General features: G+C 51.8%; 2 long non-coding RNA genes and 1 other non-coding gene across 5 annotated transcripts; 1 reads left to right on the forward strand and 2 right to left on the reverse strand.

Annotated features, from left to right (window-relative positions):
• The first annotated feature begins 896 nt into the window (after nt 1-896).
• Nucleotides 897-7,693, forward strand: LOC135315394 (uncharacterized). 3 transcript variants are annotated; one of them, XR_010374860.1, is made up of 6 exons: nt 897-1,203; nt 1,354-1,456; nt 2,511-2,709; nt 6,094-6,232; nt 6,662-6,802; nt 7,380-7,693. It is a non-coding gene; the product is annotated as an uncharacterized LOC135315394 (long non-coding RNA). The 3 variants fall into 3 exon arrangements; XR_010374859.1 differs by having other exon boundaries at nt 901-1,456; XR_010374861.1 differs by lacking the exon at nt 1,354-1,456 and having other exon boundaries at nt 901-1,203.
• A 1,802-nt stretch (nt 7,694-9,495) lies between these two features.
• Nucleotides 9,496-13,249, reverse strand: LOC135315395 (uncharacterized). Its single transcript, XR_010374862.1, has 3 exons — nt 13,158-13,249; nt 11,272-11,445; nt 9,496-9,740 (listed from the first exon to the last, which is right to left on the reverse strand). It is a non-coding gene; the product is annotated as an uncharacterized LOC135315395 (long non-coding RNA).
• Nucleotides 13,250-14,877: 1,628 nt separating this feature from the next.
• Nucleotides 14,878-14,949, reverse strand: TRNAE-UUC (transfer RNA glutamic acid (anticodon UUC)). The gene has a single exon. It is a non-coding gene; the product is annotated as a tRNA-Glu (tRNA).
• Between the last annotated feature and the right edge of the window lie 116 nt (nt 14,950-15,065).

Here is a 15,065-nt window from a genome sequence, read left to right on the forward strand (position 1 = left end):
TCTTAAAAGGCTTATTGTGCATATACTTATCCCATAGTTCTCTTGGCCTTTCACTACCTAGAAGAGGGAGTGCTTCATATTCCCGCTGTTTCCAACCTATTGCTTTTTGATACCTCTCTTCGACCCCTTCTGTTCTCGGACACTCGTCTCAAAGAAAACAACTAAAACGAACGCAGCTGTACCGCTGGGTCAGGCCACGTCTCTCCGAGTTGTCCCTCTTCGGAGGCTCAGCCTGCAGAAGCAGCCAGGAGTGCCGAGGCCAGCTGTCGTGTCAGGAGAGCACGTTTCCAAACCGTAACTCATTGATGGAGCCACTTCCCCTTACCCAGAGCCGCGCCACCCTCCTACTGAGGCCTTGATTCCTTTACATTCGTTCTCGGGGCTTGTTATGGTTCAATTTTGAACTTTACCCATGCTCCGTGGCGTACTGTGCTACAGGCAGACGCCTCTAGTCCCTTCTGCTTTTCCATCAGTTTTGGTAATTAAAGGTGCTCGTTAAAAGTGCCCACGGGCTGGAGTACCACAGTTCTCCATCCCCGAGGCCATGCCTGAAAGCCAGGCTGTTTCTCACAGCAGCCTGTGGAAGTGGATGGGGGAGGTCTGTGGGGTCCCTGGGGAGGCTGGGGGCCGGGGTCCCGGGGGAATCCCGGGGAGGCTGGGGGGGGGGGGGGGGCCTGGGAGGCTGCTGGGGGCTCGTCGGGGCACTGGAGCGGGGCCTAGTGCTGGCCCGGTGCCCGGGGAAAGGGGCCGGGGTCCCCAGCGCCTCTCCGAGCCCCCCGCGCGCCCCCACAGCGCATGCGTGACCACGGGCTGCGGAGCGCCCGGCAGGGGGCGCGCATGAGCCGCAGCGCGCCGCCTCACGCATGCGCCGTGCGTGCCCCGTTCCGGCGGCCTCGCCGCGGTGTCCCCGAGCCCTCCCGCACCGGCCACGGCGGGGCCCCGCGGGCCGCCTCACAGACACCGGCCATGCCGCCCGCGGCAGGTCGGCGGGCACCGGGGGGAATCGCGAACGCGCGGAGGCCCGCGGATAGAAGCGACCGATCGGCACCGCGGCTGCGCCGCCGCCGGGCCGGACATGCGCGGTGCGGCGGCGCCCCCGGAAGCGCTGAGCGATGGCTTCCGGGTGGCGGCGGCGGGGCCGGGCCGGAGTGCGGGGCGGGTGGTACCGGCGCTCCGAGCTGCTTTTCCCCCCTGAAGAGCAGGGTAAGTTCTTGTTTCTCCTCCGGAGCACCCACATTCCTCCTGCAGAGCACGGCGGGGAGTTTCTGAGCGCTGTCCGGGAGGCGGCGCGCCGCTGACTGCTGTCACCTGCGGGCAGGCTGTGCTTCTACTTAAAGATCAGTTTTCCCAAAGCTCGGGTCGCCGCTGGCGGGATTCTGGGAGGAAAACATATGTACAGATGCCGGCTGGAGAACGGCGTCCTCCTGGAGGGGCTGGCGGCTCGTGGCTCAGACAGGTGTGCTCTTCTCTGAGTAAAAACTGGCTGCACGGCCGAGCCCAGAGAGTCGTGGTGATGGAGCTAACCCCAGCTGGTGGCCGGTCACGAGCGGGGCTCCCCGGGGCTCAGCGCTGGGGCTGGTCCTGTTTAGTATCTTCATCAATGATCTGGGCGAGGGGATCGAGGGCGCCCTCAGGGAGTTGCAGGTGGCACCAAGCTGGGCGGGAGTGTCGATCTGCTGGAGGGCAGGAAGGCTCTGCAGGGGGACCTGGGCAGGCTGGAGCGATGGGCCGAGCCCAGTTGTGTGAGGTTTAACGAGGCCCAGGGCCGGGTCCTGCCCTTGGGTCACACCGACCCCAGGCAACGCTCCAGGCCTAGGGCAGAGGGGCTGGGAAGTGCCCGGCGGAGAAGGCCCTGGGGGTGCTGGCTGACAGCCGGCTGGGCATGAGCCAGCAGTGCCCGGGTGGCCAAGGAGGCCACCAGCCCCCGGGCTTGTGTCAGCACTGGTGTGGCCAGCAGGAGCCGGGCAGGGATGGGGCCCCTGTGCTCGGCCCTGGGGAGGCCCCACCTCGAACGCTGGGCTCAGGTTTGGGCCCCTCGGGACAAGAAGGGCCTTGAGGGGCTGGAGCGTGTCCAGAGAAGGGCAGCGGGGCTGGGGCAGGGTCTGGAGCGCAAGTGTGCTGGAGGGGCTGGGGGGGTTTAGCCTGGAGAAGAGGGGGCTGAGGGGAGCCCTTCTCGCTGTCTGCAGCTGCCTGAGAGGGGCTGGAGTGAGGGGGGGGCTGGTCTCTGCTCCCAAGGCACCAGTGACAGGGCGAGAGGGAACGGCCTCAAGCTGCGTCAGGGGAGGTTTAGGTTGGGGATGAGGGAAAATGTCTTCCCTGCCAGAGGGGTCAGGCCTTGGCACAGGCTGCCCAGAGAGGTGGGGGAGTCACCATCCCTGGGGGGGTTTAAAAAACAATATGCAGGCGTGGCCCTTGGGGACATGGTTTAGGAGGCCTGGGGGTGTTGGGTTGGGGGTTGGACTTGATGATCCCAGAGTTCTTTTCCAACCATAATGATTCTGTGATTCTAGGATTCTGTTCTATGAACATCCCTCAGTGATGAGTGCCAGAGTTCAGACCCAAAGCTGGGCTTTACCTGCTGCCTTAAAAAGGGCAGTAGGGCTTGCCTGGATGGACTTTCTTCGTGCAACTTCCGCAGGCGCAGAGCCAGGCAGGGGGATGGATTTTCTCCTGAGGCACCCAAGTTTCGCATCCAGCTCATCCCAGCAGGTACGTGTCAGAGCGTTGCTGTGGGTTCCCACCATGCCTTGCCACAAGGAGGATGCACCTGTTTAAACAGTGTCCTCTCATGCTGGCACTGCAGCTTTATACGTTTTTATTTTGTCATGGCAACAGTACCCTGTTCTCTGGGATTGAGATGTTTCATTTCAGTCCCTTCTGTTTGTGTATTTTACATGTTGTTCTTGCAGAAATATTTTGTATGTTTACTCTCACCCTTCCCCCCACTCCAATTTTATATAGTTTTACAATCTTTAATTGCAACAAGTAGCTGAATAAAGCAGTGATTAAAGTCAAACTGAGTATTTCATCGTGTGGCTGCGAGCCTTCGGAAGAGAAACAAACACCCTAGGGTGGTTTGTAATCTTTCTGGGATGACTCTGGGGGAAATCCTGATGAAATGTCCCATTTTTTACGTTGTTCCTACAAATTAATTACTTTGCAAGCTCTTCCTCTAACTAAGAAAAAAGCTCTCTCGCTTCTTAACAAGAGCAAGCTGACAGCAGTGGTCTCACATCTGTAATTTTGTTAGTTTTTCTCACAGTTGTTGTAGTTCTTTCTCTCCGTCACGTTTCACGCAGAAATTATATGTGGGTACACTTACAGCAACGTACGGTACATATGTGAGCCGTTACTCGGTAAACATTATATGTAAAGTAATTTAATTTCTTCTGGTTTTTTGGTGCCGTCACTGTTGCTAGCCAGAAGTTTTGCATCGGGTTCTAGAATGCCTGAAGAAAAGGCCTGTGTGGTCACATCTGCTGCCACAAGAGGAAAGAGAATTGGGGGTACATGGGGTTTGTGGAGGCTGGGGGCGTGGGGGGGATTACGCCTCCTGAAAGGAGTTAGCTTATAGGCACAACGCGCTGCTTAGGTGGTCAGAGCTTTGGGGGGCTGTGTGGTTTTGGCGGGGCGCGCTGCCTGGTGAGTTACTCTGGTAAAGTTTTCACTGCTAGAAAATCTACAGGTGTTTCTGTTGTCGTTCCTGAACGTTTTATAGTTGACTCCCACTGCCCTCACAGTCAGGACAGTGTTGTCCCGGTCTCTGTTTCCCCTGTATTTCCCCAGAAGTTGGCACCACCGCATTGCTTCAGCCCGTGTTTCCTCCCCCCGTAGTTTTAAGATGTTTAGTGGAGACTAACACAATTTCTGATTTCAGGTGCATCTTCACCTTCTTTTGTCTAATGTTTAATGTAGTCTTTTTCTCCTTTCCTGTGGATTTTGGTGCAGAGTGGGGATAGAGGACACCCTGCTGGGCTCGGGGCGTAACACGGAATCGGGGAGGTGTCTGGGGAGCCCAGCGAGTTCAGGTGTTGCCTTTTGTTAGGTCTCTCGCTCGCAGCACAGCCTTTAGTTTTTTGGAACGTGTGGCTTGCTTGTTGCTTTGCTTCGCTCAAGAGTTTTCTGTACAGGCATGGCAATCCTGGCCTCGCAGGCTGGGTCAAAGCCAGTTCTAACAGCAAAGTAAAAACATAAGCAACAGTGAGTGGAAATGGGGAGCGATGAGTTCCACGAGTCACAGTACCAGCTTTGGGAAATTCCTTGGAGGAGCGGTCCTGGAGGACCGTGAACCAAACGGCTCTGCCGTATGAATTCCTGCTAAAGAATAAAAATGCTATATTAAGCTAATCTTTTGGAAGGTGTAAATGCTTAAAGATGTTTGGTCTCCCGAGGTGAAAGAGGTTGTTAGAGCACGTGATGTCTTTTTTGCTTGAAAAGAAGAGCTTTAATTATCTGAACTGATTTTGTCTTCACCAGTTTAGCTTGAGGGGGAGTTACACGATAGCTTTCTCGGCCTTTAGGAGGGGTAAGTGAAAGCGTCACCGCTTCTGGGTTAAAAATCTCAGTTGAGGGAAGGCACATAAAAGAGGCTAAAATGGTTCTGATGCCAGTTGTGACTTTACCAGCACAGATCTAGTTGAGGAACACGGGCGAGGCGGCTGCTTCGGTGTTCAGACTGCAATTGAGTGTGTGTTCAGGGCTCAGCGGCAGCAGTGGGAGAAGGGGAGTAACCTGAGTGGCTGTGGTGAACCCCTGTCCGAAAGCATCTTTAATGTGCAGAACTTGGAGGGGGTCTGACCTACGGGACTGGGATAATCCTGGAAAAAATCACTCGCTGGAGAAGCCTCCCAGGCTTAGCTGGGTAAACGAAGAGATCTTCAAGTCATGATTTGTCCATGGGGGCGCGCATTAGGTGCGCTTCCCTAAATAGCTGCCGTTTGTGCTGGTTTTTGCCTGCTGTCTGGGGCCTGCTATTAAGACTCATCGGATTTCCCAGGATGGTTACGTTGTAAGAGGAGGAATAACTCCTATCTGTGCCCTTGAGTTAGTGAATATTGTGTGGCTGTAAAGCTAAATGCGCATCCGCGAGCTAAAGCGGAGACACTCGGCGTCCCGGTTTGCATTCAGAGCCCTACAAGCTCATTAACAGTTTGACCGCTTGCTCTGTGTAATCCTGGCGGGTTTGAGAGAGGATTTTGTAATCGTTGTCTTTAAAGCAGAAGATAAAAAGGAACGTTGCAGAAAACAGAAGCGTGATTACAGCCGAGAATCGGAGGGAGACAGACTGCATAACTTGAAAAGCAAAGGCAATGTCTAGCTTTCAAAATAAAGCTAAGAATAGAAGGGGAATTCTCAGCATGAAGCTGGAGGATACATCTTACAAGACCCTCTCCTGTGTGTACATGTCTAATCGTTCACTGGTTTTCTTTTTTCACCTCCGCATACTTCATGATCATTTTAGCTGATTGCAGACGAAACATAAAACAACAAAGCTGAAAAGTGGGTTACACGGAGACTATGGAGCGGTTTGACATGAAGAGCAACAGAGGAGCTCTCAGGAAAGAACCTTCCTTTCCTGTCAGCTTGAGTTTTATGCACAGCTATTTGACATCCAGATATTCTTAGAAAATACTGAACTAATCAGGTTGGCAGAGCATTAAGTTTGCCCTCCAGGCTGACCGGCGATCAGCCCCGTGTCTGGATATAAACTGACCCTAACGGAGGTGGATTTCAGTCACCAGCAGAACGCAGCCTTGCACTCGCTCCAGGGCACAGAATTAAGGTGCAGATAAGCTATGCTGGCATGCTGAGAGCTTTCAGGACCTTTCCAAAGTATTTTGCTTCTCCTTTCTGGTTTATTGTAATGTCCATGCAGCAAATCCCTCTGAGGTTGTTAAACTTGAGGGTTATAATTTCAGTCCAATTTAACAAGCACCATCTGCTGTCAGCTTCTCAGGACTGCAGGTGGTCACAGAACTACAAGTATTTAGAGACACGCATTTCAATAAGTGGCAGAGGAGAGGTCAGTGAAACTCAGACAGACTTTCTCAAATCTTTTTATCTCAAATTTTGTATTTGCTTGCTTCCTCACAGGGTGTCTGTCACCTACCAAATAAAGAAGATGGAACAGCCTCTCCACAGCAAACCTGACGAGTACGCTTGGTCTCCGCTACATCAGGAGCGTTTGGTCGGAGATGGGCAGCCAGACGTCTCTTCCCATGTGCAGAACATGGTATTTGATCAGTACCCAGCTCCTTTAGGTGTTGGGAAGCCATTGTACAGCTGCCGATCTGCAGCGGGTTGTTAGCGAGGGTGCCGGATCTCAGCTCACAACTGCAAAACAGGCTCCCTTATGCCCGCTTCCCGAATGACGAGCTGCTTTATCACGCCGCTCTGATGCTTCAGCGTTCGCTCCGAGCAGGCCTGCTAGCACCATAACCGCCGGTTCAGCGCCGGTAACTTGCAGGCCAAGGCAGTTGTGGGTACTTTCCCCTAATATGCGTTGCAGCCGAGCGTCAGGCTTCTGGGAAAATAAATGAACAGAATTTTGAATCTGTGCACTTCGCGGGCAGTAAATCGAGAAGAACGGCCGAGTGGCTGAATTCCAAATGGCTTCTGTTCATATTTGTCTCTCACGTATTTATTCTCTCTCTCGTTCCAGACTCACCCCCTGGAGAAAAGCCTTACTGCAGCGTACTGTATTTCACAAGCAGCAATATATTCAATCAGAACATAAGAATTTACGCTGTGGAAATGGGCTTCACGGTCAACATGCCTGTGAGCCACCCCCTGGGTGCAACGGGTCAGTTCATGCCTTTGGGCAGGGTATTTTTTTCTAGCTATATCCTCTGCGCGGTCTTGTTCTTAAATTGCTTTCTCAACATATTGGGAAAGCTTCTGGGAATACTGTGGTTTGCTGAAATGTTTCGTTGTCTCCTGGCTGACAGCGGGTGCCCCTGGAGCAGGGAGAGGCAGCCTGATAACCTGCAGGCAGCGCTGGCATGAAGAAATCGCCTCTTCAGCCCGCCGCACCCCCTTGGGAGGGTTTTACTGTTAACCTACAGATCAGGTCTTTTTAAGGACGGCATGCTCGCACAGTGCGTTGTCTTCCCATCCTTTGGAACAAGATCTATGGATCTATGGGGTTGAAGGGAGGGCTGGCTGTCCATTTCTTTTGTTTTAAAATTCCACATAACACCAAAAGGTAATTAGGTATCTTACTTCCTTTGGCGCGGATAGTTATTAATACTTAAATACCTTTGTGCCTGTGTGAAAAGGTGTGTGGTTTCTGTGCAAATCCGTTCTAGAGGGGTTTGTCTTCATCGTGGCAGTTCAGGGTGGTAGCAAACTTTTAAATCTCACCCATAACGAACTTGCAGGTGATGCTGAGAAGGCTCTTCCAGAAGAACGCAAAGACAATGCCTTTGACTCCGTCCGCGGAGGTACCGGCAGCCCGAGGATGAGAGCGAAGACCTGCTTGCCTGCCTGTTACCTAGTGACACTCGCCTCGTCTTCTACGAACAGTCAGACCCGAGCGCAAGTGGATATTCATTCCTGAAACGTTGCGAGAAGTGGACATTACTGATGCTTGGAAGCACGACCGGGGCACCAGGGTAGCATGTGAAAATGAAATCCTGTATTACCTCATTTTGCTGCCTTTCTCTTACATAAAAGCATTTAAAGCAGAAGAAAACATGTAGTGTGCTAAGAAAAACCCGCAGCGAAGGCAGTACAGTAGTCAGACCCCTTGGAAGAAGGTACCTTGTCATGTGCTGGCGTGCTTAGCACAAGTCCTATCGGACAAGAGTGAATCGTGGGCTTCTTTTTTACCCTGGGGAGCAGGGAGTTCCCACTCTTAAACATGATGTTTTGTCTTGCTAAAGTTCTGGCAGCTCAGCTGGAAGAAGGCGGGTACTGATCAACAGTGACAGCTCTGTGGAGTCACCGCGTGATTTAACGAGCGGCATAGTAACGAAGCCAGCTAAACAACACATAGGTGCTGAAGCTATTTTAGTCTCGTTCTAGTGGTAGCAGCGCTTAGACTGTGATCACGATTAGAAAAGCCCAGATATTTTTGGAACGGAGCAAGTCTTTCTAGCTTGTTTCCTGCCCTACAGCGAAAGACGATCAGAGTACTGGTATCTTCATGGGTTTGTCTCTCTGCAAACGCCCCTTACCGCTTGATACAAAAACCAGGGCAGTTTGTCAAGGAAATAGTGTAGCTAGATTGCTTTTGGCGATTTACTGGGTATAACAATTGTAAAAGCAAGAGGTTAAAAGTCCAAAGAAGTACGATTGCTCGCCCAGCGGTTGCAGACCGCCTCATGATGTACTGCGGTTACTTCTGTACACTCCCTGCGCTGCAATTTTTATAGCTTTAGAGCCTTTTGGGTTGTTCTAGTGAAAGTTTTGCCAGCAAAGCCTCTAGCATTAACAACTTGAGAATACGGTGTACAGAATGCACGTAGCAGAAGGCATTTTATAAGTAACGATAGCTCAGATGAGGTGCTGGCAGCAAGAGAATGCTGGTGTTGTGCAGTTAAATTATAAGCTTACTCCGTTCCAGAACTTGAGACAAGTTTCTCCCCTATAAGAATATCGGGGAATTAGAAGGATTTTGTCAGAATAATCTGACTTTGTACTTTTTTTTATGTGAAAATGTACTTTTAAAATGGGGGAGGTGTACAAAAGGAAGGGGGTTGGGGGAAAAAAACATATTTTATTCTACTCCCCCTTCAAAAATGAACAGAGAGCACCTAACTAGAAGCAGCAGCTTGTAATTATGACTTTCCACCAACTGCTAAACAGCGTAGTACTTTTTGAAACATAAATTTGGCAAAGAGGCTTGCTCGTGTGCTGTGTCACAGCTAATGGCACCTTTAACTTCTGCTTCACTGGGACGAAGTTGAACAAAGAGTTCAGCAGGAGAAATGAAGAGCTGAAACACCTCTAAATTCCCTTGGCAAAGGTGGACCGTGGCACGTTGTTACAGAGCGCAGGGTCATCGTCACAGCTGCCACTGGAATATGTTTTGCATGAACGTAAAATGGGTGTACCACAGAGCCGGGCAAAACTACAGAGCTCTGCAGTATCAGGTTCAAGGTCTGACAAGGAGGTTGTACTAGATACTTGAAATGAGCAAATATAAAAAGGAAGTGGGGTGGATGTTTTCTTGACATCTTTCCCAGTCTTAAAAGGAGGCAGGTAAAACCATTCTTCTTGTCTGTGTTGGCTCTTAAAAGCCTGAGGTAATGTGGGAGGGGAAAAAAAATGGCTTAAAGCTTAAAAAAGCTTAAAAGCCTGAAATTCTCTAGGGTGATCTCTTCCTTTCCAACACCGTGGAATACTTAAGGGTCATTTTTCCAGAGTGAAAAATGTTGAAGTATTTTGACTGTACAATTTCTGCTTTTTAAATTAAACTCATAGTAATTCAGGCTCCTTGCCTAAGGAGGAGAGAGAGGAACCTCCTAGCAGCCTACCAGCCTATTACTTATCATGTACCATTCAGGTTTGTAAAATAAATAACCCTGTGCGGGGGTACCTGCTGTGGCCGACCAGCTGGAAAGCAGTTTTGCAGAGGACCTAGGGGTCCTGGCAGACCGCAACCACGGGCCAGGAACGTGCCCTAGCAGCAAAGGCAGCCAAGAGGCTGCATGAAGAAGTATTGCCAGCACGTCCAGGGCAGTGACCAGCACTGGTGAGGTGCCCCGAGTGCTGTGTCCAGGCCTGGGCTCTCCAGCCTAAGAAAGGGAGAGACTGGTGAGGGTCCTGCGAAGGGCCACTAAGATATTGGGTGGTTGGAGTATCTGTCATACTAGCAGAGTCTGAGAGCTGGCACTGCTTAGCCTGGAGAAGGGAAAGCTCAGGGAGGAATCTCAATGTGTATAAATACCTGCTGTTTAGACTAGAGATGGATCTGGACTCTCCAGAGCGGTGCCTAGTAAAACCAAAAGTAGCGGGGACAAACTGAAATACAGAAATTGCCACTTAAACAAAAAAAAAAACCAAACCCAAAACCCAATAGTGAGGGTGATTAAGCACTGCATCAGGATGCCCAGAAAGGTTGTGGAACGACCTTGGAGATATTCAAAACCCAGCTGGACACAGCCCTGGGCAACCTGCTGCAGGCGACCTTGCTGTGAGCAGGGTGGGTGGACCAGACAGCCTGGAGGTCCCTTCCAACCTCGACAGTTCTGCAGTAGTCACAGGGCAGCTGGGTGTTGTCTGCCTTCAAAACTTGTCTTTTCAGCTGTCACTTGCCATCTTTGGAAAACATTTTTGTCTGCTGCACGGACACTTACCCAGCATCCAAGAAACTAGTCTTTGTTTACCGGCTAAACTTCCATTATATTCCATGCACTGCATGTATGTGGAGATCCTCCTTGATTACAAGGATTGTTTCCCACTCAGCTGCCCTAGCTGCTACATCCACTGATTTAGAAGCAGTGTGTGTTTGTTCCCAATAATATATCTGCTAAAGTCTTCCCTACAGAGTTCATCCAGCTGAAACTGGCTGCAACAACTGCTCTACCTGTTGTATCTTTTAAAACTGTGAGGACACCTGCCTTTAGCCTACGGTGCAGGTTCTCCTTCAGTCAGGCCTCTCTCTCCTCTCTGCACCCTCACGTACTTTGTAGCTGCATATTCTTTTCTCCAGCTCTCTAGAATGGCTTTCTTTACCTAGGTATCTCTTTCCACCGAACCTGCTGGGGTAATGGCTCTGTAAGCAGCATAGGTAACAGGCCGTAGGTGGTGGGTGCTCCCGGGAGCCCTGTCTCCTTCAGAAAGGCATTTCTCAAGTAGAAGGCAGTCTGTTCTTTCATCAAAGAAAGTGGCTGCTCACATTCTTTCAGTCGCTGTAACAGGGAGTGTGCGATCACCCCATTCTTCATAACGGGGTCTCTAAAGAACATTCTCATCGCACGTGACGATGTGGAGCTTCCATTCACAGCCATTCTTGCCAGGAACCACCTTTATTTACAGAAGAAAGGAAACCCTTTCCCAAGTCAGAGAGCACCGCTGTGAATGTACTTGGAAGGCTGACGTGCTGTCGCCAGGAAGCACGTGAGAGCAGCAAACAGCCGAAGTGTTGCAGATATATCGGGGCAGGAGGACGAGGACTAGCACCGACCTTCCCTAGGGAGTCCTGGGAGATCGGGCGCTAACTATTCCTGATGCTGCGCTTGTCCTGGGGGGCTGAAATACTTTCTTAAGACACACTCACCCCTTTGAGATGTTACCTTTATGGTTTTGAGATCTTAAAAGAATTACCTTGATTCTGGGATTGGGTTGCTCCTTTTGCATTTGAACCGTCCTTTTCAGCTGGGGCTGCTTCTTCAGCCTGGCTACAGAATGCTGGCGTGAAAGGAACAGCGGAGCTACGGCATGGCATTGGCGGGGCCTCTGGTAGGTGTGCCTTCTTGGGGAAAATGCAGATTTCAGTACCTAGAGAGAAGAAACAGCCGATTCTACGCCTCCTGCATAAATTTTAAAGATAGAAGTCAATTCTTGCTGAAGAGCACAGGTTCTATTTTTGATGTAATTTTTGATATAAGACAACTTTTCTTCCTTTTTCTAAAGCCTTGATCTAAAGGCTTCAGCTGATAAGGAATAAACTAGGTAATTTTTATCAATTATTTTCAGAAAAGCACCTGATCTATATATATATAACTGTCCAATGTAGACTTTTAAACAGACGGTTACTTAATCTAGAAGCAACAATCCTGCCCCGAAGTCCTCCAAGATGTCCAAGAGAGTGCAACAGGCTGCACCTCATCTCTTGGTTAACCAGTCTTCTCCTGGTTAAGAGATTCATCTTTTGAGCTGCAGCAGGCATTCTTCCCTCCCAGAACTTCAGACTGCTCTGCCAGCTGCTTCCTCCAGTCTGTTTTTAGTTCTCTCTATCCTGTTTGACAGGATACAGATGCTGACAAGGCATTTGTTACAGGTGCTGTCCTGAGTTACTCGAGGTAAATTCCTATTATCTTCACCTCCGCTGCAAGAGGAGGACGACTGCAGCGCTGATGCTCTGGCCAAGCTGCTTCCTCTCCGTACTTGTAAACCCTTTCAGTATGGCATCATGCCGTGAGCCCGCTCCTGTTGCACGACCCACGCTCTGCCCCTGGATGTGTTGTAGTACCGCCAGATGCAGAGCCCCAGGTTTTGTTCGGCTTACGGTACCCAGCGCCTGATTAACCCGTATGTCTCTGCCATTCCGAGTCAGCGTGTCTCTTCAGCTGAAAACCAGGCAGCTCTCATTTTAGAGCTCCTTTTAAATCACTTCAAATGACAATACTTCCGACTTGAAAGCAAGTCCCATTACTGATTATCTTTGGGACGGCAATTACACAGAATCACAGAATCTCAGGTTGGAAGGGACCTCAGAGATCATCTAGTCCAACCTTTAATTCTGTTGCTTTGCTTTTTAAGATGTTGCCAACTAGTTGATTTTAATTCAATTCTTACACAGCATCAGCACGGCATGTGCTGCTGTTTGAATAGCACATGGGAGTAAGACAAATGCATTGCAGAAACTGCAAGCTTGACAAGGAAACCCAAAACATTGACTACGGTTACGGGACCATTCCTTGGTTTGCTAATAGTCTTTCTGCCAGCCTTTATGGGGGCTCAGAAGGGTTTGCACCTGGATCGTGATCAGGCTGTATTCACTTAAATCAGAATTCAGAGAGAACCTATCATTCTTACCCATCCTGAGCCTAGAGAACTACCATGTTTGTACTTGTTCCTATATAACTAAGACTAAGCGTTAAAAATACAGGCTACAGATTGACACTCTTCATTTCTTGGTTGTGTGTTTCTTAGCAAGAGAAATATTGTCTGTGAGTGTTCCTCATTCATAGACGGGTGCATAACGCAGGGGTGCGCAACGTGACAAAATTTATTTGGCAGTGCCCAAAGCCTTCGGTTCCTCATGGTTTAGACATTTAGCTGTTGGTTTCAGTGTTGCTTACTGCTTATTGTTGAAGATGGAGAACTCCATCGTGCATCTGTAACGCTGTGTGATTATTGCCTGTCATTTAAAGAGCACGAGAAAACAACAGCGGGAGCTCAGCACGCTTACAGACGCTCCCTGGGCAGCACCAGCCCTCGCACCCACACATCCCCCACAACCCTCAAGAGCGGGCACAGAAGCCCACTTCACCGCGGGGCTTCAGCAGGGGACTTCGGCCAGTGATCCCCTCCGCCGGGGAGGAGGAGGAGGAGAAGGAGGAGGAGGAGGAGGAGGAGGAGGACGCCGACGCCGACGACCCCCGCCCAGGCCCCCCCAGGCCCGGGAGGCGCCGCCGCGCATGCGCAGAGCCGCACCTCGCCGCCTGCGGTGCGCGCCCCTCAGGGACCGCCGGCGGGAAGCGGGAGTGGCGAGGGGCGTCCTCGGGAGGAGCGGCGGCCTCGAGGCGCCGTGCCCCGGGCTCCTGCTGGGCTGGGCTTTCCTTAAAGCCGAAATGTGCCGGGTGCCAAGGCTCGGGCAGGGGGGTGAGGTGACAGGGTTCTGGGGGCGTTACATGAGGTGACAGGGCTCTGGGACGGGAGTGTTACATGAGTTGATGAGGCTCTGGGGGTGGTACATGAGGTGACAAGGCTCTAAGGGGGGATACATGAGGTGACAAGGGTCTGAGGGGGGTGTTATGTGAGGTGACAAGGGTCTGAGGGGGGTGTTATGTGAGGTGACAAGGCTCTAAGGGGGGGTACATGAGGTGACAAGGGTCTGAGGGGGGTGTTACATGAGGTGACAAGGGTCTGAGTGGGGTGTTACGTGAGGTGACAAGGCTCTAAGGGGGGGGTACATGAGGTGACAAGGGTCTGAGGGGGGTGTTACGTGAGGTGACAAGGCTCTAAGGGGGGGGTACATGAGGTGACAAGGGTCTGAGTGGGGTGTTATGTGAGGTGACAAGGCTCTAAGGGGGTGTTACATGAGGTGACAAGGGTCTGAGTGGGGTGTTACGTGAGGTGACAAGGCTCTAAGGGGGGGGTACATGAGGTGACAAGGGTCTGAGGGGGGTGTTACGTGAGGTGACAAGGCTCTAAGGGGGGGGTACATGAGGTGACAAGGGTCTGAGGGGGGTGTTACGTGAGGTGACAAGGCTCTAAGGGGGGGGTACATGAGGTGACAAGGGTCTGAGGGGGGTGTTACATGAGGTGACAAGGCTCTGTCTTTGTGGCAGCAGCAGCAGCTTGGAGATCACTGAAGACCTGCCACAGCCAAGCTCTCTGACACCCTGACAAGCCACAGCAGTCACGGTGCCGGGACCCCCACCATCCCACGGCCGTGTGGGGAGGGCCCGGGGGGGACCCCGCATCTGTCCCCAGACGAGGGGGCAGCACCGCCCTGCCCTCGCTGCGGGACCCTGGGTGGGCTCCGGTGGCGAGGCCGTAGGCAGCGCCATTGCCCACCCTGGACGCCTGCCGCCGGGGTGCAGACACCTGCACGAGGAGGTGTTGGACGTACTTGGCTTTGTTAAGGAATTCCCCTTCGTCAGTGATGAGCGCTTCACACTCATTTTTTTATATCTATATATATACACACTTTCTGTCGCTGCTGGAGCTGCAGTACAATACTTGGACAATAGTCAGGGTGGTTTAAAACACGCTGCGGGACGTGAGCGGCAATTTTCTTGCTTGCATTACACCAAACTACAATTAATGCCACGTTATTTAGTCGGGTCCTCTGCCATCCGGTTGACTTGAACATTTTAAGCTGAGGCCGCGGGCAGGGTTTTCAGTGGTCGAGCTCCAGCAGACTCCCTAGGGTCGAGAAATTTGGCCGGAAAAATGCAAAAAAGGGGTTTTAAAGAGTCCCGGGGGGGGCGGAGGGGTTGCTGAATGGTTCCCCCCTTCCCGGGCAGGGAAAAAGTATCCTTCCCATACCGGGAGTCGAACCCGGGCCGCCTGGGTGAAAACCAGGAATCCTAACCGCTAGACCATATGGGAGGCGCTGGCTACAGCCGCCTCCGTCCGCCTCACAACCCGCTCTCCCCGCGCCCTCCCGCTGCTCGGGGCGGTGCGGGGCTCCGGCGGGCCCCGCTGGGCCGCCTCGCAGCACCGCC

This window comes from Phalacrocorax carbo, chromosome 11 (assembly GCF_963921805.1).
Source record: "Phalacrocorax carbo chromosome 11, bPhaCar2.1, whole genome shotgun sequence".
NCBI lineage: Eukaryota > Metazoa > Chordata > Aves > Suliformes > Phalacrocoracidae > Phalacrocorax > Phalacrocorax carbo.